Raw genomic sequence first — 24,349 nt, forward strand, 5'->3', positions numbered from 1 at the left:
AATATTATGATTAATTTCATTTCGGTATCTTTTACACATCAATTCACTTTGTTAAGTATTGTCTGCGTATTTGTTTAAAGATACAATGAGATATAACTTTCGAATTTACATGAAAGAATGATAAGCCAACCCTTCCAAATAATTCATTCTGCGTTACGATAGTCCCGCAGGTGCGAGTTGTCCACACTAAAGCTCATTACTGTTACTTAAAATTAAATGCAAACATAGATTGGGGTGTTATTTTATGCCAGAAGTGATATTTGTTTGGATGTCGTCACCGCAAGCGTGAAGGGAGCCCCCCCCCTTCCGCCTCAGGCTAATTTTCCTACTACGTGCTTAGGAATTATTTTAAGAGTAATTTCAGGTGTAAAGTGTAGTTGGTCTTGCACTCATATGAATATTCAAAAAGTAACTTAAGGAGAGCTGGAATGATGTTCTTATGGCATAAAATAACCATATTTGTATTATTTAGCTGTAATTTTGGTGCAACTTTACATTTGTAACGCACTCAGTTAAAACTCTATGTTAAAAACTCTAATGGTGTCATTGAAAATTTCGAAATATATAAATTTAGGGATGTAGACATTTTGAATATTTTGAAATTTAAGTGAAATAGCGATGTTTTTAATTTAAAAATTACTACGTATCGCTTGTTTAATTCCCCCAAAAATAATAGCATTTAACTAATTATTAGGAATAATATCCAGTATTTATACACAAAGGGGGTTACATTTCACAAGTGTACACGATCATAATGATGAGCAATGATTCTTTTATAATTATTTCTGAAAACAAGATATTAAAAACTTCTTTTCTTTTCTAAGCAAATATTTCAAGTGCCATTAAGGAAAGATTTTGTCAAAAAATAACTTATTTTTCTTACTGTTTAAATACAAAACGCGAAAGTTATTCAGAATGCTTCGTAAGATAGAAATTGAATAAGCTGTACTTAGACAATTGCTATATTGTCGATTAATTTGACCTTAAATTTTATAATTAGGGACTTCAATTATACGGCATTAGGCATAAAGATTTGTAATTGAAATTATTAATTTTGAAACTAACTAAGTATGATATTTTTGTGTTGAAAAAACATTTTGTTTTAAAATTTAAAACTCCGTGTTCATTTTAATATTTATAGTACAACATGTAATTCGCATATTTCATAACCCTGTTCTTTTATGTCAAATTTCCCTGCGTTTCAATAAAAATAATTTTTGTCTGTCTATATTACATTAAGGTGTCTATAATATATAATACATAATTAATAATATATAATAATAATATATATTACGTGTAATTAATATTAAGGTGTCTAAACTTTATACCGCTTTCCTAACTAAACTATCGGGACCCTATTTCCCATAATGCATCTTCTTCTTATATTTTGAGGATTTGAAATCAAAATCCGTCCTAAAAATATATGTTTATTCAGAGAAAGTATGTTTTCTTGTCTTATTTCATAACTTAAAATATTGTCTCCACTAAATAATTAGCTTATTTGAGGCCATTTCTTTAAACCATTCCTTCTAGTTCGCGATGATCCTACTACTAGATCAAAAGTTATTAAATACTGAACATAGCACTTTGCCTTCTTTCTTTTTGGAATGACGGTAAATGCAAATAGATCTTAATCAGTTACAGTTTCGTAACTATAACGTATATTGCAAAAAATGATATACACAAATAAGAAAAAAATATATGTCAAGCGCATGGTTTTAGTCGTTATTATAATTATCTTATTGTAATGTTTGTATATGTTATATTGTAGTGTGTTGTAGTATGTTCAATATGAGAGCCTTATGTTACACTACAAACTTTTAATGTATAATCAAGCTCCTACAGCAAATTTTATAATTTTACGCAGCTAATAGTTTCTTCCTAATGAAACAAAAATATATGAATTAAATCTTTCCATAATTTTTGACATCAGTGATTCATAACCAGTGTTTTTGATGAAACCCTAAGAACGTAATGTCCAAGCATCTTGGTGATCATGCATGAAATTACTATTATCCGCACGCAGAGGTTACTGAACGTGTTATTGCGATGTTAAGCGCCAATTAAAAACATGAAAAATACAAAATTGAAAAAATTATATGAACCTGATTACAGATTAGATGTTTTCTATGCAACAAAATGATTCAATATTGAGTATTTACTACTAAAAAAAGATCCTTACATATTTTTCTCAAATTCTAAGTATTTATTGTAAAATGTCATTATTGAAAATATAAGCATTCAAAATCTGTTCATCCATACAAGCTAACACTGTATATTGAGGGTCATAATCACAGAATACCCTGTAAAACAAAAAAGAGATATCTCTAAAATGCTTGAACCTCGTGATAAAATAAAGACATGGACTTGTAATATTTATTTAGAATTCGCTATAAACTAACAAACATATCTTGTTTCTTAGCGCAAAACTAACTTCAAAGTAATATTTATTTTCATATCCCTCAGGAGGTCTCTATAAATGTTGTTATAGCGGTCTCCATTCATCTCAAAGGTCGTAACGATGTCGATTAATCAAAGGATTGTTAGGAATCCCCACCCTAATACTCAGAAGCTTGAAACAGTAGATCCGAAGACAAAAGATTTAGGGAGTATATCTTCCGCTACTAAGTGGATTTTTCCCTCTCCCGCGAGGCTTGCTTGACTGCAATAAATTGTATACAGTGATATTGTTCCTGTTTCTGGTGAAATCATTGGACTAAACGAAGTTTATGTATGTGAGTCCTAAAGGAATATCTCTTGTAATAAATAAGTTGTTATGCAAGTAGCATTCCCACACTTAAGAAATAAAGACACATTTATTATTAAATATTAAAGTGTTTAAATGTCTATAAAATAAATGTATACTGTTATTTCATTTTTTCAAATTGTATTTCATAATGTCTGGCAGCTAAATGGATGGAAAACTCAAAATAAGGCAACTTTAACGTTTGGTATATATATATATATATATCTATATATATATTTTAGTTGTTCGTATCATTGTCATAAATAAGTAGGGCAGTTTTTATGAATTTTATGAGTTTCCCTGAAAAGGTTCTCTTTAGTTCTTAGAAAACTAATTTATAAATAAAACTAAACTATTAACACGAAATTTTTTGTGTTTTGTTACTTAAAAAGGCCAAAAAAATTATATTTTTCAGAAATAAAATAAATAATAATAATTTAGTTACATACGATTGAGAGTAAAGGAAAAGATTTCATGTTTTGATTAGAATTTCTGAATTATTTAGTTCCATCGAATTAATTAAAATAAATACCCCGCATCTTACAAACACAGTAAAAGCAACTTTCCATTTTAGTAAAATATGCATTAAAGTGCTTGGAAATTTCCGAAATATTATTTTCTTTAAAACTTCACGACTCTCCTAAAGAAGAATTTTCCCTCGAAATAGTTTGGATAAAATTAAGAATTCACGTTTGATGTAATGGGTGAGAGGTACTTGATCTCATTAAATATGAATAAGAGTTTGAGCTCAGCTGGCATAGACTTTGAGTGCCTTAAGTGTTCGCTTTTTTCTCTCGTTAATTTGCAGCAGCAAGAAGTTGGTAATCCTTGAAAATTTGATTTAGCTTACTTTTAAAAAGTTTACGAATGATTTCAAATATTTCAATGACGTTTCGCTTAACGAAATAAAAAGTATTTTTATCATGATTAGCCGTTTTCAGTAAACTTGAATATTTATGGACGAAGAGAGGAATGTAAACTAATTAAGATATTATTACAAACAGCATTAATTTTTCTTATTACTTTTAGTTGATTTTCTTACGTGTTTGCATGGAATAAAAATCAATGCGAGGTGGAGTTTTGAATGTTTATTACTTTGTAACAAATGTTTATGTTGTGACGCTAAAAATTAATAAAAAAGAGTATTTTAGTTTGATACGAAATATGTATGTTAGCTTAAATAAAATTTTATTTTAAAATTAGTGTTCACGAATAGCGGTAGAAGAAAGGGGAGTATATCAAAAAATTTTTTTCGATTACAAATTTTATTCTGATTAAAGCTATTTTTTTTACAATTTAAAAATTATTTCGATAATTTAATTGTTAAGAATTATTGAATCTTTGTGATATTAATTGATTATAAAATGTAAACATTTAAAAAGAAATCAAATTTAATATTTTATGAAGTAAATAAAACCTTTTGCACTACTATATGCAAAACTTTTTCTTATCACTCAAAAATTTGTGATATATCAAAATACGCAAAAAAGTGAAATTGACATTACGGGTTCAAACTTTGGTCCGCTCTCCTGAATACAACTGTGACCATATTTCTCAGATTATGACCACTCCTTATATTCTGAGGGTCAGAAATCCGAATCCATAGAAAAACAAGGTATGTTTGTTAAGGCAAAGTAAGCTTCTGCGTCTGATTTCGTAATTCGTCTGTGCTAATTAATTAGCATATTTGTGGTCACTCTCTGAAGCAATCAAGATTGAATCCTAGTACGTGAAATTCCGACCATTAACTGATAACTTATTCAAGATGTTTCGCTTATTTTTTTGAGCTGTATAAGTCCATGATGAAGCAATTTGTGTGTGTGTTTTATGCTTGTATTTTCAAATTCAAAAAGTGTTTGATTAAAAATCTCGTTGCCTGAGCAGCATAAAATATTACAATTTCAGTGGTTCGTATAATTGCCGATAATAAATGAGACAGTCTTTATCTTACCACCCCTGCAAAGGGTTGTTTCTTATAATTTAAAAACTAATTTATAAGTGGAACTGAATGTCAACACAAAATTCGCTGTCTTTCATTCCTAGAAAAAGCAAAAAAAGAAAATTTTTAAAGAAAATAAATAAATTATGTCTTAATAATTTAGTAACATACGATTGAGAGTGAAGAGAAATATTTCAAGTTTTGATTAGAAATTCTGAATTATTTAGCTCAATCGTATTAATTAAAATAAATGTCCCGCATCTTTCAAACACAGTAAAAGTAAATCTCTATTTTAGTAAAATATGCATTAAAGTGCCTGGAAATTTCTACAATATTATTTTCTCTAAAAGTTCGTGTCTTTCCTTACCTTCCTAATTTTCCCTCGAAATAGTTTGGATGAAATCAAGAATTCACGTTTGATGTAATGGGTGAGAGATACTTGATCTCATTAAAGATAAATAAGCGCAACTGGCATAGAATTTAAGTGCATTAAGTGTAAGTATTTTCTTCTGACGTTAATTTGCAAGAGCAAGAAGTTCGTATTTGATTTGACTTGCTTTTAAAAAGTGTACGAATGATTTCTGATATTTCAAACAGGTTTCATTTACCGAAAAGAAAAAGTATCTTTTTATCATGATTAGCCATTTGCAATAAGCTTGAATATTATGGAAGATGAGATGAATTTAAACTAATTAAAATGTTATTTCAAACAACATAAGCTTTTTTAAAATTATATTTAGTAAATTTTCTGTTAATTAGTTTTGACAAGTAAAGTAAGGTAGTATTAAGAGAGGAAATATGAGTAGCTTTTTTAAAATTTAAATCTTATAGTTATTGGAAATAGTTTTCAAATATCATATATTGTCTTATTTTATGATGGTTCCCGCAGATGATACTTCACTTACACTGAAAAATCTAATTTAGAGAGAGAGAGGGAGAGGGAGGAAGAGAGAGAGAGGGAGGAAGAGAGAGAGGGAGGAAGAGAGAGAGGGAGAGAGAGGGAGAGAGGGAGAGAGAGGGAGAGAGAGAGAGAGAGAGNGAGAGAGAGAGAGAGAGAGAGAGAGAGAGAGAGAGAGAGAGAGAGAGAGAGAGAGAGAGAGAGAGAGAGAGAGAGAGAGAGAGAGAGAGAGAGAGAGAGAGAGAGAGAGAGAGAGAGAGGGAGAGAGAGAGAGAGAGAGGGAGAGAGAGAGGGAGAGAGAGAGGGAGAGAGAGGGAGAGGGAGAGAGAGGGATGGGGAGAGACAGAGAGAGATTTCATCACACCGTGGTTTTGAATTATCATATAAAATTTTATGAATAAATATAGGAGTACTTAAATAAGATAATTTAATATAGGAGATAATTACTCGACCTTTTAACATCAGATCTCCGTATTTTCTGATTGCTATAATATTTCTAACATGTCTGATTCTAATATTTTCTCAAAGCTACAACTGATGTTTATCAATCCGGTAAATGAATTTTCAGGCTTGATAACAAAAAGTTTTCTTCTAAGGTAAATCTTTTCATCATTGATCAAAAAAAATTGTTTGCGATTAATTTTCTACCATTTTGTAATTTAATGTTCCAAAAACGACATTGCTTACATTCACTTAATATATTTGCAAAAAAGATGAAATTAACTAACTAAACCATAAATGTAATAACAAAATTTAAAAAAGGAGAAAATAAAAAATGCAGCATTCTGATTCTCTTAAAAAACATTAGATACTTAAGGTTATCATTCACCGAGAGGAGGAGCAACGAACAATGTTATAATATTCAATTTTGTTCAAATTTGATGAAATTTTAAGTTTAATATTGATAAAATAATAAACAAGAAAACTAAGTAACAAAAATATCGAAGTACATAAAATTTTGAAACCGGAATATCAACCTTAAATCAATGAAATAGCAATGCATATTATTTTCTTAAAGTTTGTTTTAACAAAGTTAGCGTATAAAATTACAAAATTAAAGAATAATTAACTAATAATTTTAATTTAAATTTTAAATATTTGAAGTCACCAAAATTAAAAAAAAACATAATAAAATGGGAATTTTTGGGAAGAAAATCAATACTAATCCAACAAGTTCACATTATTTCATACTAACTAAAAGGAAAACAGGCATGTTTTAGCTAAAATGGAAATATTTTAAAGAAATCATGTACTGATAAATTAAAATAAAACAAACTTATTATAAAATATCTGGAAAAAAGTGCATTTTAACTGTTATTTTCTACAGGCAAGCGAGAAAAAAATATTTTAGAAAGGAAAAAAATAGGATCGTAAAAAGTTTTTCTTTTAAAATTGCCTTACCAAACTCCGGGGCGTTCCTTTTATTCGACGCCCTACTCAGCCCCTTACCAGGTTTACAATTCAGAATGGTCCTGATGATGACTAAAACTGATAATAATGTTTTACAGAAAGAGTTTTGTTATTTTCAAAACCACACATCGTACTGAAGAAAAAAGGAGAAGTTGTAAAAGTTTAATTGTAATTTTTGATCAATATCAAAATATAAAAGAATTCTGGTTAGGAAATCAACTAAACATTCAAAAACCATAACAAGAAAACAATTGTTTTATTAAATGTTTGTTTTTAAATACATTCACGTATAAATAATAAATAGTGATTTAACAATCAACCAGGTCTCTAATTAGAATCTTGAAATCATAAAATTAATAAGAGACGAAACCTTTTTCCTCTTGATGTAACGTTAAGTGAGAAGTATAAAGAAACGTTTAACAGGATTAAACATCGCAACATTTGCAAGATTAAACATCGAAATAAACTATTTAAGAATACGTAAAAGAATTCATATCGATTTAGCTCATTATAGTATCTTTTATAAACCAAATGAAATAAATAATATTAATTTAAATCCTTACTTTCAAGCAGAAAATTTAAAGAATTAAAATTTGTGAGTTAATTCGCATGCTTCGTAAATTAAATTAAGGTGTTATTAATTTAAATTTTCGAGCATTTTATTTCAGCACTTTATGTCCTTCGTGGCCACTCTTTGTACGTTAATAGAATTTTGTTTCGCAAACAGAGTGGAACAAAATTTCGTGCAGAGGAGTATAATATGCGGTGGAACTTCGTTCGTGCGGATTTACTTAAAATTCCGTGAAATTTCAAGCAGGAGAAAAATATATTTCAGTAAAGAAATATCTTAATTTAAAATGAAAAATGTTCCGTGCAAATAAAATGGAGTTTTCTGCATCACAAACATTCGTGAGAATGTCAGAATTTTCAAAGTAAAACAACACTTATGCTATTCTTCTTTAAACTCATTTTGGAAGAAAAATGTTCTTTAAGCAATCTCTAGATCTGTGCAAGCTTTAAGATGCTCACGGTGCATGCAGATTTGGAGAAGCTATGAGTTCATATTTTTGGAAGAAATATTAAATAAGACGTTCAGAAAAGAGATGGAGTTTAATTGAGCTGTACAGTGGATTAAAAAAAGAGAGAGATATTACCCTGAATAACTTTCGTTCTAATGATCGGATTTTCATGTACTAATTGTCAATCTCAATGGTTCTTGGGGTGACCTCAAATATGCAAATTATTTAGTGTTAACTAATAAATAAGAAACGGGATAGGGCAAAAAAACGCTAAATAAACATATACATATATTTTACAAATTTGAATTCCTGACACATAAAACAGAGGAGGGGTAGATAAAATTTTGAAAAGATTGGTGTAAAAAATAGGTGGAGTGGAGGCTAATGAGTTTTACAGATTTGGCGACAGTCCAAAAAAAAGACAACAAAAAAAAACAGCCAACCAAAGTTGCCTCCCAAATGAATGTTTTAAGATAACCCATAGACTAATTCAAGATAAGAATACTTAATTTTACTCTGTTGCTAAGTAACCAAGTTCAGACTATAAAAAAATTGAGATAATGTTCTGTGATCGCTCGGAGATCTTTATTTATTAATAGTTATTAGAAAATATCTCGACGTTTCCAGGCAACAGACGATTTTTCAGCTGATTACGGACAAAAAAGCAAAGATTTGTTTCTTTTTTTTAATCTCCTTTAAAATGAAAATTTGAATCGATTTGTAAATTATTTATGATTTGCTAAGGTTTTAAAAATTGAATATATGAACTTTTAGTCTGACATTATATGGGCTTTTTATGTTGTTTTTACTTTATTTATACACACTAAAATCAAATTTACAAAATTTATTATAGCCCTATACAAAATTTTAGGTATAATCATTTTTACAGTTTTAATCGAGTCTTCTAAGCAAGAAATATTGAAGAAACAATCTATTTTACAGCTTGGATTGAGTTTTTTAAGCAGGTTTAAAGAAATAAAAAGGGGGCCTGAAAAAATGTAGATTGTATAATAATTCTGATGCAGATTCACAACGTTTTATACAATTTACGATATTTCTTTTTTCTATAAATGTAGGAATTACTGAAATTTAAGTGGCATTTTAAAAACATTAAAATATGTTATGTTTATGAATGAATTTGAAATAATATGTTGCCTATTGCAGTATTCATTGTTTAAAAAATCGGTTTATTCTGCCAGATATTTGGGTTACATGGGTTTCTTTGGATGACGAAAATTCGCAAATAGCATCCTGATTTTTCGATATATTCTGAAATTTATTTTCGCAAATTCACCATAAAAGGTTTCACAACATGTTCTTCAATTACGATAAGCTACATTTATCACCAAATACAGCTACTAAGATTTCTTTGTTTTCTTACATATATCTGATACAATAATCTCCTTTTAAATAGAGTTCGCAAGGTCCTTTAGATACTGCAATGGTGGCACAAAAACTTAAAAGATAAAATATTCAATTTAATTAACTCAAAATATCTGGTCAAAAAATTTTAATTTTAAAGTTATGGAAAACTTCATAGTTACAATATTGATGATACGGTTCTCTTACTGTTTTTTAAAGACCACATGAATATTAAGATTATATTTACTTTTGCGTGTATAAAATCCTTATCAGAATAATGATCAGGACCCAAACGCAAAACAGTATAATTGATGATAAAAACTTCACCGACTTCAAAAAATATGAAAAGAGAAATAAATGTTGACATGTTTCCAGAATTCAAATATAAGCGCCCATTTTCAAGACTCGTGAGGTGTGAATGACTTGTGACGTCAATTATTTGACGCTCAAAACATGTCTACTTTTATTATCATCTTCTTTAAATAAATGATGTTTTTATCTTTTCGATTCAGTTTCTTGGGTATATTCATTTAGTAACACAGTATATTAAATTACTTCACATGATATGAAATTAAGCTTTACGTAAGATAAAGGCATAGGCTCTTAGAGTGAAAAAATAATAATTAGTCACTACTTTCTAAAAAAAAAATTAAGCAGTATAATTTTTTTTACTGCTAGTCTTAACATTTTTTAAGAACATAAAAGAATTCCATTTACAATTGAAATTTCAAAAGTTGAATGTGAAAATGGAATGTTCCCCAGCACCAGGAATCAAAATTAAATAGTTAAAAGGACAGCTATTCAAAAAAATTAGCGTTGCCGTCCTACTCGAAGTTGTTTGAAAATGTATTTTTTATTTATCGATTCTGAAGTTTATTCTACATATATTTTAGGGCATACTTTAAGCACACCTCGATTGAGTTTATTTTTACACCCTTATTTGCTTAAAACTATTAACTAATTATCTTAAAATAATTTATTCATCTATATGATTTGATGCATTTATAGTATAATAGTAAATAGGACTTCCTTAACCTTGATACCGCTGTCATTAAATTAGTGAAATAAGCTTAGATAATTAATAATAGTTCAATAGTTTCTCGCTATAGCTTTCAAGGAATAATATGTTTCGTCGAAATACATTTCACTTCTGGAAATAACGAAACTATTGAGTAGGTTCCTCAAAGCAATATCATTCTTATTCTCTTATGACGAAATATTGGAAAAATTAGTATTCACAGTTTCTGTAAAAAGTATGTTGACCTTCTCGCAGCGTTTTTTTTATCTAAATAAGTTCAAAAATTGAATATTTTTTATTGCATTTTATTAATCAGATGATGATTCTAACACTGGCTTGACTTCGGACTCCTTTTACAAATTTCAATTTTTAGTATTTGCTGTTTAAAAAAATAAGGCATTTTTCTAATGACAAATTATGCTATAATAATATCTTGTGCTAAAAGTTGAATTGTGAATGTTGTAAATTGTGCATAAGTTGAAAAATAATTTTAACAAAAGTACATTTTTTAACATCTCTTTATAAAAGATCAGCTTTCTTAAAATTAACGGTGTAATATATAAGTTTAAACGTCAAAATAAAATTGCGGTTTGAAATTGTTCATTTAAAAAACAAAGCAAATAGTTGTGGTTTTTTTTGAGTTGCACTAATATGTATTTACTTTTCACAAACCAAACAAATAAAGAACAAAATAAAGTAAATAAAAAAATAATTAGTTTGTTCAATTTTAGAGAAAAGGGTGAACTCAGTTACTACAATCAGTCAGACGTTTTACGCTGAGTAATTTTAGCATAGAAAATGTTCTTAAAATTTTATACAGTAAACTGACAATAGTTCTGAGACTCGAAAAAAAACTTATTAATTACTTACAAAGAGTGTTAATTGAAAGAAAAACTTTAAGTACCAATAAAAATTAAACAAAACAGTTTAGTATATTATCGGAAAAAATCTACGCTTTAGCCTAAAGAAAGAATTAAAAATGTAATGAAATAATTAGTTGAATAATTCTGAGAATCACACGTAGACAGGTAATTAAAAATTTAATTTAAAAATTGAGATATTAGTACAACATTTAAGATACTAAGAAGTTTTAAGACGATAAAAAATTTTGGCTACGTATTCGATAGCTCTTTAGGTTCGGTATCTTTATACTCCTTGTAGTGACTTATAAAACATTAATTTTATTTCAGATAATCTATGTGAAAGTCACCAGAAGAAATGAAAAAATTCAAACAATAATTTATCTTAATTTTTCTAACAAAATAGTATGATCAGTAAATAGTCAGCTGTTTTGCGTGGAATAATTTTAAACAACAGAATGTTTTTTTTTAAATTTCTTAACAAGATTTTATTCTCAGCTAGCAGGTGACAATTCTAAGTTTTCTTTTAATAAAAACTTGACAATAATTTAAAAAGAAAATTTACTTTAAAGGAAAACCTAAATTAGAATACTAAAAAAATTGATTAGTTCATAAATGAAAAGCTGACATACGTAGTAGCGTAAGGATTAAGAGTTTTGAAAATATTAAATTTTAATTGAATAGTTAATAAAATAGTTCTGAGAAACACGCGAGGACAGGTAATTAAAAAATTTCTTGTTAGATTAAGACGATATATAGGATGTTGAGAAATTTTAAGATGCTTAAAAATTTCGACTACGTATTTGAATTAATAATTATAAAATATATATTGAATAAATTGATAACTATATTATTCAAGATCTGAGCATACGTTAGTATATTTTTTAAATTGTATAAATTATTGGGAAAACAAGCTGAAAAAATATAATCACATTCTGTCAAAAACATGCTTTTATAGAGCTCAACATTCATTGAATAAAATGTTTTTCATTCACTGAAATGTCTTATTCAAATTACTTTACAAAATTTCAGACGACTTAAAAAGAAACATCGTACTTTATAATTTAAAAAAAAAGGATTAGCAATCGGTTATTAGCAAAAAAAATGTGTATGAAATTTTACGCTACACTGGCGGAAGTCAAGTTCCTCGTAAGAGAACCACATTTAAATATTAATCGCCCCATTTAAATATTTCTTCATTATTGCCAAATTATTTTTTTAAAAATAATAATTTTGATTTTTCTCGGCTTCTACTAAATAAGGACAATTGAAACTTTAAATTTTTTAATAGAAAAACATGTAGATTTATAAGGTATAAAAAAATTCATACCTCATAATTCAATATTTTTTCTTCTTTAATGAAATTAAATAATAAAAATTAAATTTATTAAATAATTATTATAAATTATTTTTTGCATGAAATTATATTTTGGTAAATTGGATTTATGACTGGATGCATTTTTTTAAATTGCTTAATTAGTTTTAAAAATTTGACTAAAAACGAAAAATGTGAAATTAAGATTTAGGGGTTCCGTACTTTGTTCGCTCTCCTGACCAAATTATGGAGACCATATTCCCCAGATTGGGCTACCCTTCTTATTTTGGGGGTCAAAAATCCAAATCCGTTGAAAAAAGATATGTTTATTCAGAGAAAGTACATTTTTGTGTCTATTTTCGTAACTTTAAATATTTCCTTTCCTTAATCAGTTAGCATATTTGAGGTCAGCCATTCGAACCATTCAGAATGTGTCATAGAATGTGAAGATTCGATCTTTAGATCAAAAGTTATTCAGGGTTGTCCGTATTTTTTTGGCTCACTGCATAATAATTTGTTCTCTTCTTAATCGTGTTATTGAAATTTGCATGCGGAGAAAAGAATTAAATTCGTTGTTATTCTTAAATTCTTAACTATACTCAACTTTGTAAAAAAAATCCATGTGAAATGATTTTGAGGCTTATTTTTTTTCTTCTCTTCTTTAGCATTGAAAAAAAATATTCATTTTAATTTAAAATGATAAATAGCAACCAGAATGTATTACTCGGATATTTGCTTTAATTAAAAATCATCGCTACTTGAAACTTAAAATGAACAATGGCTGCCAGCGTAAGCAAGCAAGAGATCAGATCACATAACAGGCAAAACACAAAGAATTAATTTCATGTTTTTGTCTGTTTGCCTGATTTAATAAAAATGACTTTGAATTCTCCAGGGAAATTAAGTTAGCTCTTTTATTTTCTTGTTGATACTGAAAAAAAATGAAAAGAATATTTAACAAGGAAATTAATCAGAATTCTTTATTAGCTTGTTTTTTAAAGTTGCATATGACCTTTGTTTTCTCGGAACAAATCGGATATTTTTTGCTAAAAAAAAATTCTGTTTTTTGTTGTTGCTAAAAATGATGCATTAATTGTTACATCAATTAACATTAATTCTATAGATGGAGTTCTATACATGTTAACATTAATTTGTTTTTCTCATTAATAATCTCAGTTATTCATTTGTTTACTATAAAATGAGTATAAATATGTGAGAATAAAAGTATATTTATTCGTAGCTAAAATTTGTATCCCATTTTATTTATACACATAAAAATCGCAAACTTATGTAAAAGCATGAAGCAATAATTTTTTATTTATTTATCAGATACTCTTTCCAATTAAGAATTGTAAAACAAAGTTTTAGTTTTAAACATAATCAAATTATTTAGTTTATGTATTAACCTTGTCAAAAATACAATGTTTTGAAAAATTAAATTCTTGTTACAAGTTCTATTCTCAAACTATTAATTTAATTACGTAAATAAGATTTATAAAAATATTTTTACAGTTAAACATTAGAATGCCATTAACTGCAAATAATAATATTACAATAAATAATAATATAACACATTTTTGTGCGCATGTGTTGTTTACCGTGCTCACCATCGCCCTCTTCTACTCCATTTCTTTTATACTTTAAATATTTTAAAAAATTGTTCTTTAATATTTAAAATACATTGTTCATTAGGAAATACTAAAATATTTTACAGAGAATTGTAGTGTAAAGGAAGATTTTGTTGTGAGTGGACAAAGGAAGAGTATGTAGATTATTTTTATTGTATGTTATGTTAATTATCATTTATTATAGAAAAATTGGCTGTTTGTTGGAAAACAGTACTTGAAGAAATATACTGATGAAGAACCAATCGTTGAACAAAATTTCTGTCAATTTGTCCATTTTCCTTTTAACAATGATAAAGATAACTGAATTCAAGAGGCAAATTATTGTAAATGACGAGTCAGATTGGATTATTGATAAAATAAAAAAATTTGTTTTTTACTAATCTGAAGATCCAAGCATTTTTTCCTATAAAAACGGATATTATAACAATGAAATTAGTAATTTTGAAAATAGCCCAGATGATGTGGCGGCAGGGGCAAGTCCCACAAGACACCTCTATCCGAAAAGAAATCAAAAATAAAAGTGACGTTAGAATGTCTTTTTAGAGAATGAAAGTTAAGGGAGCCTTGGTGACTCAAGGTATAGAGCCCTCGTCTCCCAATTAGTTGTCCTGGGTTCAAATACCAGCAATGGCTAGTCGGTACGAATTTCGCCCCCGGTTCGCACCGACCACAGTGCTGACGCAAAATATCTTCAGGGGAAGACGGTTCATGGTTAAGAATCCACCTGCCGTCCGGCTATTCTTGATGGATTTTCTTTCCATGTAACGCAAATGCGGATTAGCTCCACCTAAAAGTCCTACAAGAAGGCAGATTTCTCTTAATACTTGATCCAGGAGTTCCCTTGCCTTCTGGATTGGGTTCAAAATTACAAGGCTACGAAGTTGAACATTAGTAGTAGTAAACCCTGAAAAATGTGGGTCGGCTGCTCAACTACGGTTATAAAATAAAAAATAAGAAAATAATATGTTAGGTTTATAAGGAGGATAGCTAATTCTGATTCAGAAAAAAAAATAGATTGTCATTTCAATCAAAGTTATTTTTCGGTTACCTGAAGTGATACATTGAGCTGTTAACAAAAACGTTAATGCTCAACTTTGAAATTCAAATCAGTGCGTCAATTTTCAAAAATTCACAATTGTTACTTTCAGTCATTCATATTAAATTCGCGAAATTTTCAGAGATTCATAATCGATTCGTGAATTTTGAAAGTACTTTNGCTTAAAATATCTCCCTCAGTACCCCGATGGTTTTGTATAGAGGTCCAGGAAAAACAAGATACATTCAAAAGAATAAACAAATTACGAAAAGAAAATCAATAAAAATCATCAGAAAATTAAAAACTCACAGTCACAGGTCAAGAATCAACTTCAAAAGCGGAGGAAAAGAAAACACTAAAAACTGAAAAACAACGCCCCCTATAACAATGCGCAGTAAAAGTTTAAAAATGATATGAAAAGGTCAGGAGAAGGAGATACGTAGATAAATTAATAGAATGCTTAACTGGGGCTGCTTAGTTAAGACTAGAATTGCGCCCTGTTAAAAGAAAAAATATATAAAAACTTAAAAACCATCAATCATTTTTTTAATTAAAAAATTAACATTACAAAAATTAAAATTAATTATTATTAATTTTTTATTTTATTTCATTTGTTTTGTATAATAAAAGTAGAATATTTTTCAGCCATAAAACGGATTTTGAATTCTATGCTTATGTATAAGGAAGATGTAGTAGGATTTTCTGAAAAAGATTTTATTCTGAACTCAAGTCAGAGTTATTAAATAAAACGTTTACCGGTTAAATTTATGATTTATTTATTGAGAAATAATAATTGAAATGAAATAATAATTGAATGAAATGAAATAATAATACACGAGGAAAAATATTTCAAAATTTAGGTATTAGTATGAATAAAGCATTTAAAATTTCCTTTATATCTGACATGCTGAATATTTACAGATTCATAGAAGATGAAATTCAACGTTTCCTTTTAAAAAAATAAAGTATTTCATTATTACGCTTGATTAACATTACATGACTGGAATTTCACTAGTTTTTTAATTTTCGAATTTATGACTTGCATCCCAAATACGAAATAGAAGAAAAATAAACATTTCTTTTTCAATTGTAAATGTTCGATGCGATACCCTTTTAATTAAAGAAGAGAATCTAAACTAGGTTATTGATTCTTGAAGTACAAGATTTAGCAGCAGTTTAAAGAAAATAGTCAATTATAGTTTATTAAAGAGTGCGTTTCAAAAATTAGCTTTTTGCTTTACTTTATTCTTACTTGTTTCATTGCTTATCTTAGTTTTTTTTGTGATGATCAAAATACTCTTGAAAAAAGAAGAATAAACTTGATTGATTAAAGAGAATTAAAAAAAATATTTAAGTACTTTTTTGAAGTTATCTAAATTTTACACTCAAAAACTTTCAAAATATCAAGAAATTTAGAATGTACAATTTTCTAATCAATGGTTACTTACTTGACTAATTTGATTTCATCTTTTGATAGCGTCTTGAACGGAATCTTGATCTCTTTATCATACTAGGGGTGAACCCAAATTGTTTTTTTTTTACGAAATAAAGGAGTTTATTGTACCTATCCAGACAAGCTATGTTTACCATGGAGCATAAAGTTGCATTCTATTCTAAGAGGCAGTAAAGAGTTAAGTTGGAACACCTCAAGCATGAACTACTTATAGCATCGGAAGTGGCGGACTTGGAACTTGGCCTTTATCTCACCGAACCTCAATGAATACCTCCTAGAACAGACAAGGCCTTAGTCAGGGTTTCCATTAACAAGAAACTTTGAGTCGTGGGGGCTCAGGGGACAAAGCTCTCGCCTTCCAATCAGGTGAACTGGGTTCGAATCCCAGAGATGGCTGCTCGATACGAATCCACTCCCAACTCGCCCAGTGCTGACGTAAAATATTTTCAGGGGTAGACGGATCATGGGTTAGAGTTGCATTGTCGTCTGAGTAATCATGGGAGATTGTCGTTTCTTTCCTCTCCATGTAACGCAAATGAGGGTTAGTTTCATCAAAATGTCCTCTACGAAGACAAACTCCAATACTTGATCCGGAAGTTCCCTTTTCTTCCGGATTGGGTTCAAAATTGCAAGGCTACGGTGTTGAACATTAGTAGCAGTAAACTCAAAATCCTGTCGGCTGTTCAACGATGGTTATAAACTATGAAATTCTATCCTTAGAAGTCAAAACATCAACGATATCTTTCGTATATTCCCTCACTGAGAAAGCTTAGTAGCTCGAATGCAGGACATCTTTCTAATTTTTCCCCTCTGGAGTCACATGAAATAGTTAATATGCGAGTGACTATCAATAAGAACTATCAATAGCAAGCGTAGATTTTTTACTAATCAATGGATTACATTGCGCTATCAAAGCTATCGTTCGCACTTACATATCAACCTTATATGTTCACGCTTAAATTTGCTCTTTTATGCCTTCAATTCTTAAGTCAAATGGAATCCGGATTCTTCCGGAAAAATTCCGGGAACATGCATCGCAAGTCAGAGGGCCGGTACTTTAAACCAAAAAATGCAATTTTACCGGAATATGTTACAGAACAAGAAATCTGATATACCGAAGCTTTTACAGTGAAAATTACCGTAATTTTCAGTGATAATAATCACTGAAAACTTTTTATAAAATAAATATTGCTGTCAAAATGGAATTTTCAGTAAAAAGTATTTTATTGAAGATGCACCCAAAATGCCGGTACATTATACCGTAATTTGAACCGAAATTTTTGTGGTGTATATGATTTTTTAGGTGTCTTAAATAAGTCTGTTTAGTTTGTAAATAAGTTTCGACTCTCTCCGTGCAACACTAATTAAGCTTCTTTTATTTATCTGAGGATCAATTGAATAAAAGAAAAAATGGAATTTTATTGAATTTAGTTAGTAAACTCGCAACTCACAATAATTGATATTTATTGATTTATATTTAGCTACAATATTACATTTAACTGCAGCATTGTGTTTTGCTTTAATGTGTCCTGCTTACGATGGATGGCTTATTGTTGAATTTTTCTCGTAATTAGTTCTTACTTCCAATTTCTCTTAATGATACTACAAACAACAATAATGACATGCAATAGAATTTATGTCTTCACTTCTGAATGAGCAATTTAAAATCATTTATCAGCCAATCGGTATAACACATAGTATTGTTATTATTTAGTTAAGGTTAAACTGTTAACTTTTAATGAAAAGTAATACCATGAAATTAAAAAAAAGCACATTTACTATTTTTATTACTGTTTTTATCGAAGGTGAAACATAACAGTTATATATTCTTTTATCGAACAAGAGTAAAACTTTCTCTTTACAAGCATAAAGTAATTTTTAGAGCTTTATAACATAAAAACTCACAAACCATTTATTTTTGATTTCATTTTCCACCTCAGCTAGAAAAATAAGATGAAACAAAAAAATATGTTTTTTTCGTCGGCGTACCATTATTAAATTCCGAATGTTATGTTACATTTATTTCTTTTCCGTATATTTTTTTCATTTCTCTCTTTCGCCTAGCTTTCATTCACAAACTTTCTTTTTGGGCATTCTCATTGGAATGTAACCATTTTATCAAGAGGCGAAATTTTTTCGTTTGTGAAACATCATATTAGAACGTTACTTGAACTAGAAAACATAAGTTTCTTTCTGTTATTTCTTTTCTAGTGTAAGAATAATTTTTTTCCCAAGTAAGTGTTTTTAAAACTTATATGCATTTTAAAATTATATGTGCATATTTTTTGTGTGTTTATTCCTTATAAACGCAAGAAAGTGATTAAATAACCTATGTGCTTTTGACTTGAAATTCTATACTATTTTACCTGTTTCATTGTTGTGCGTTTGACTTGAAATTCTTTACTAGCTATTCGACCGATTTATATGATTTTTTTTGCCATGTAAAATTACATTCTTTAAAATGATGTAAAAATTGTGTAGCTTACAATTCAAAAGTTTTCTGACCATTTTTAAGTAAAATGATAAATATTTACTTCAAGTCACACTTTGCATCAAATTATCTTTCCATAAACGAATTTTATAATTGCGTGCAATTTTTTTTTAATTCCCTTAAAAAGTTTCGAGATAAGGCAAAATACGCAAAAAATAAAATTAACATCAAAATTAGCTTTAAGGGTAATTCAAACTTTGACCATACTATAGGGAATATATGTCGCAGATTGCGGTTACCCCCTATATTTTGGGGATCAGAAATTTGAATCCGTCGAGAAAAAGGTGGGTTCATTCAGAGAAAGTGCGTTTTTGTGTTTGATTTCGTAACTTAAAATATCATTTGTACTAATTAATTAGCATATTTGAGTTCATCCCCTCGAACTTTTAAAATTGAATCCCAGAACGAGAAGAGCTGATCATTCGATTAAAAGTTATTCAGGGCGATCCGTTTTTTATTTTGTGCACTGTACACCTAATTCAATGTGGAAAAAATTGGGATTTGCGTGATATAAAGCATATACACAAACACCCAAATACTCTGCCTTTTTTGCATAGATATGTCACCGGTGAATTGGAATGTCTCTTTTCATACCGTGACGTCATTTTTGGGGCTTATTGCTATGGGCATTGTATTATGCTTGTAAGAGCATTTGAAAGTGACATAAGCATTCGTGAGCAGTTCTCGTTGGCTAATACGTTTTTCTGATTAGCCGTTGTAAGAACTGAAACATTGTAGGTTAGTGATAGTTACCAGAAGTTGAGACCTCTATTAAATTAAGAAAATAGTAATAGGAATCTATCAAGATTTATAGATTTTAACTGAAGCTTATAAAGTGACGTTTTTAAATTAAAGGCAGCTGTTTCTCTAGCATTAAGGTAAAAATGAAAAATGATCCTTTTTTTAAAATTTAAATCCTTGAAAATTTAAGAAATGGCTGTAATATTATCATTCTCCCTTTAATGCTTTAATAGACACGAACAAAATATTTCGATAAAGCTTTGTCCTTTTTAAAAAAAAAAATTATTATCAGGGGTGATAAACACCTAATTTTTCTAATTCATATAGCTGACTGGTTTAGCTTATCAAGTTTAAGAATTTTATGTTCGCGGCTATACCTTTTTATCAATAGTCATATCAAAATTATATAGTCTTTGCAACAGCAGGATTCTTCTAAGATAATATGTAGGAGTGAATGATAAAACAAAATCAAATCTAGAGCTTTAACTTTGCAACGTAAAAAATAAATAACGCGTCATCTGATTTAATTTTGTTTGGTTTCCCCAATCAGACTTAGTGGTATTGGCAAGTGGTATTATAAACAACAACAGCAAGAATAAAATCTTCTAATTTTACATGCCATAGGGATTTTATCCTATTGTTTTATCTTAAAAGCGGATCAGTGCTCTAAGAATTTTAAATTCAGATATTTGTAATGTTTGCAGAATTATTTTTCTCCAACTAGTATCAATCTAGATATCAGTCTACTTTTCTAGAGTATTTGTTTAATTTAACATTTTGTTATTTCATATAGATACTCTTAAACGAAAGAAAAATTCAAGAGCAAGACGAAAAATTAGTTATTTTAGTCCAATAAATTGAATTTAGGTTCAAAAGAATATAAATGTGCAAGTCGAACTAAATTTACCTAATTGTTCATAGTTTTAAATAAGACTAGTTTTTAAAATTAATTGTACGATGTAAGAAAAAGAAAGTGAAAGAAATATAAAGCAGTACCAAAGACGTAGTAATTAAGAATGACAAACGAGAGAGTGACGTTAAATGTTATTTCAAATTGATTTATTGGCGGGCATAACAGTCTATTTTTAGTAACTTTACATTAATTTATTTAATAGTTAATTACAGTTAATTTACTTAATTGTTATTTTCAATATTTAAACAAAACAGTCAAATAAACATAAATAAAATGTTGTTCAAACTGTAAACTGTGAGTAACACCGTTTATTTAGTGATTTCACCTAATACAGTTTAACAACCAGAATTTTATCGTATGAACTAGGCCTGCCTTATGAAGTCACTTAGTTCCTTGCAGCTGGATACATAGTCGTTAGGGCTAATTTGCCACTCTCATAATCGACAGAACAGGGGTTATAGTCCCAGCTTTGACACCGCACTATTTCTCTATTCCCTTCAACCCTTACCAAACGAAAAACCTATCTCCAATGTCCAGTTAATTTCTTCTTTGCGGTTTCGAAACCATGCTAGTTGTAAATCTGTAAAAATCCGTAAAGTTTAGTATTTGTGATAGATTTAGCGATGATAAATGTTTATATAAATGTTCAATAAACGGTTTCAAATCCGGGAAGGTAAATTATTACAGTTAAATGGATTGATAGACTGCTGCCGTTCATTTTAGAATCAAATTTGACAATTATTATAAATATTATTAGATAGTAATTTCAGAAAGAAAATTCTAATATATATATAGTTCAAAATGAAGATAAAGCAAAGGAAAATTACAGACATATGAAAAGAAAAATAATAATGAAAAAATTACAAACAACATAAAAAAAACCTAAATTTTTTTTAAAAAATCCGGAAAATAAAGGATAAAATCTTTTCATCAGCCCACACAATTATATCCGCAAAAAAGAGTGCTTTCTGATATTGTATCAATATAGCCAAAGCAAGAGATATCAATACAATAGTGTGAGAAGCACTGAAATTTTTTCTTTGCAGAAATTACATCAAATAAAATAGAACACAATAAGTAAAAATAACACTTAAAAACAGAAATAAGATCAAATAAAAAGAAAAAATAGAATAAAACATAAACATAATCTATAAAGCGAGTAGCGAATTCAAATGTACTTACATGAACGGGAAATTTTTCAAGAATAATTTAAAAAAATATTTTCGTAACAAGATTGCCAGATTGCAAAATATGAAAAAAAAGCGCTAATTGAGCGTAACTAGAGGAGTTTTGTTGTAAAGTGCCGTTCTTACTGCATTGCTGCAGTTCGTTTGATTTGTTAGTTATCAAGGATGGGCCCGAAATAGATGTGCACAAAGGTAATATTATACTGGATAATTTTAAGAAGTTGACCGTAAATAATTTTAGAAAATAAATATTTATTTAAGAAAAAAATATAGAATAGAAAAGAGAAACATGAATTGCACATAATGTTTTGCACATAATTTTAGCCACGGATTTGCCCGAAATGGATTTGCAAATGGAAAAATTGTATAAATTAACAAGGAAATTTATTAGTAAATAATTTTGGCCACGGATTTGCCCGAAATGGATTGGCTCGCGGAAAAATTATATAAATTAACAAAGAAAAATTTTTAGTAGATAATTTTAGCCACAGATTTGCCCGATATGGATTTGCACATGGAAAAATTGTATAAATTAATAAAGAAATTTTTAGTAAACAATTTTAGCCACGGATTTGCCCGAAATGGATTTGCACATGGANTATAACATTCAGTTGCAATATTAGTTTAAGTGGTTCGGATTGATTGTTCTAATTTGAACTAAAATTACGTTTTGTCTGTAAACTTGAAAATGAGCTTGATTCATTGATTGTTATAATGGGAAATCTTACTAAAGGTCATGGACCTTATTATAAATTTAATATAAATAATTTAACATAAATTTGACGTTTGAATAAATTACACGATATATTATATAAACATAGAATATTTATTATATCATGTATTGTGATGCAATAATTGGCATTACATATTTCCTACCTTATAAAATATATTTAATTACTTAAACTTTTTTTTTCTAATCATATTAATTGAATTATATTTAAATTAAATCAGTACGTTAATCCTTATAAAAGAGAGCATTGGATTTTATTCTTTTCTTACTGATCAATGTAACTTCTTATTTCAATAATATTGTAGACTCATTAATTCACTGCCGCTCCTAATCGAAAACAAAAATATGTTTATAACTCTTTATTGTTAATTTTTTACTGTAAAAATGTTTCAGTTACATGGTTATAATAATTCTCACAGTCTTGTTGGTGATCACCAAGGTATTCTTGAGCCTAATATTGATTATGCGGGGTTGGTTTTATTTTGGCTATGTTATATTTCGATAATTCGCCAATTTGGGATCTTATCTCCGTACTTCTAGTGTCCGTTAGGAATAAATTCATTCACTTTCAATTTAAAATTTATCTCCCAGTCCCAACCATTGTATATCATGCTGACAAAAACTCTCGATCTGGGAGAGTGTTTTGTCTTGATCCTTTTAAGGGATTTTCTTTTCGTTATGATTTTCATATTTTGGATATGGCCATTTTTTTAAATATACTAATTCTTACTTTAATAAATCAAATTTTTACTTAAACGATTTTATTCATTTCTCTGAAGACAATATTTCAAACACCACTATATGGCGATCATCAACATCATAGGTATTATAATGATTAGAACAAATTATTCGACGCACTGTAGTGTTTTAATAATTACATGTCTTGCACGAGTTTATAAGCAATACTTTTGTATTTAAACTCACATGCAATGGGTTCTTATACAGGTGATTTTTTATATAACTCCCATTTTGATTTTTTTAACGTATTGCATTACAATATTAACCGATTGATACACTGATGTGAAAACCGGTTTCAACCTAGTAAAAACAATAAAGTTGTATAGTATCAGCTGATAATTAGGATTTTACATAGAATCTTATAGTGCGTCTAATTTGGCGAGTGACTGTAATGTTAAGAAAATTTTATTCAATTATTAAATTTTATTCAAAAGTTTACAGTTTGAAAACCAAGAGCTATTAAATAATACTAGTGGGCTGAGCCCCCTGATCGCTAACGCTCGCCAACCCCCCAATATTACTACGCAATCTTATATGGTTTGTTTCGCTCGCTACTAGCTTAGGTACATTGCAAGTACACTAAATTCTAAGAATTCAAAACAATCATTCAAATCCATATAACAACTTTTTTTTAAAAAAAAATTACATCTTTTTAGTAAATATTAAGTCATTAAAATAAATTTGAATTCAAATAAATGACATATAATTCGTTAAACTTACTAGAAATATGCTATAGAATAAAATCTTAAAGCGTAACAGCACGACTGAGACTCATTTTTCAATGAATAACTAATAGCAATAATAAAACAAATAAATTCGTGATATAAATCAAAAATCGTGAAATAAATTCGTAAAATATAAATTC

This window comes from Parasteatoda tepidariorum, chromosome 5 (genome assembly GCF_043381705.1).
Source record: "Parasteatoda tepidariorum isolate YZ-2023 chromosome 5, CAS_Ptep_4.0, whole genome shotgun sequence".
In the NCBI taxonomy this organism is placed as follows: domain Eukaryota; kingdom Metazoa; phylum Arthropoda; class Arachnida; order Araneae; family Theridiidae; genus Parasteatoda; species Parasteatoda tepidariorum.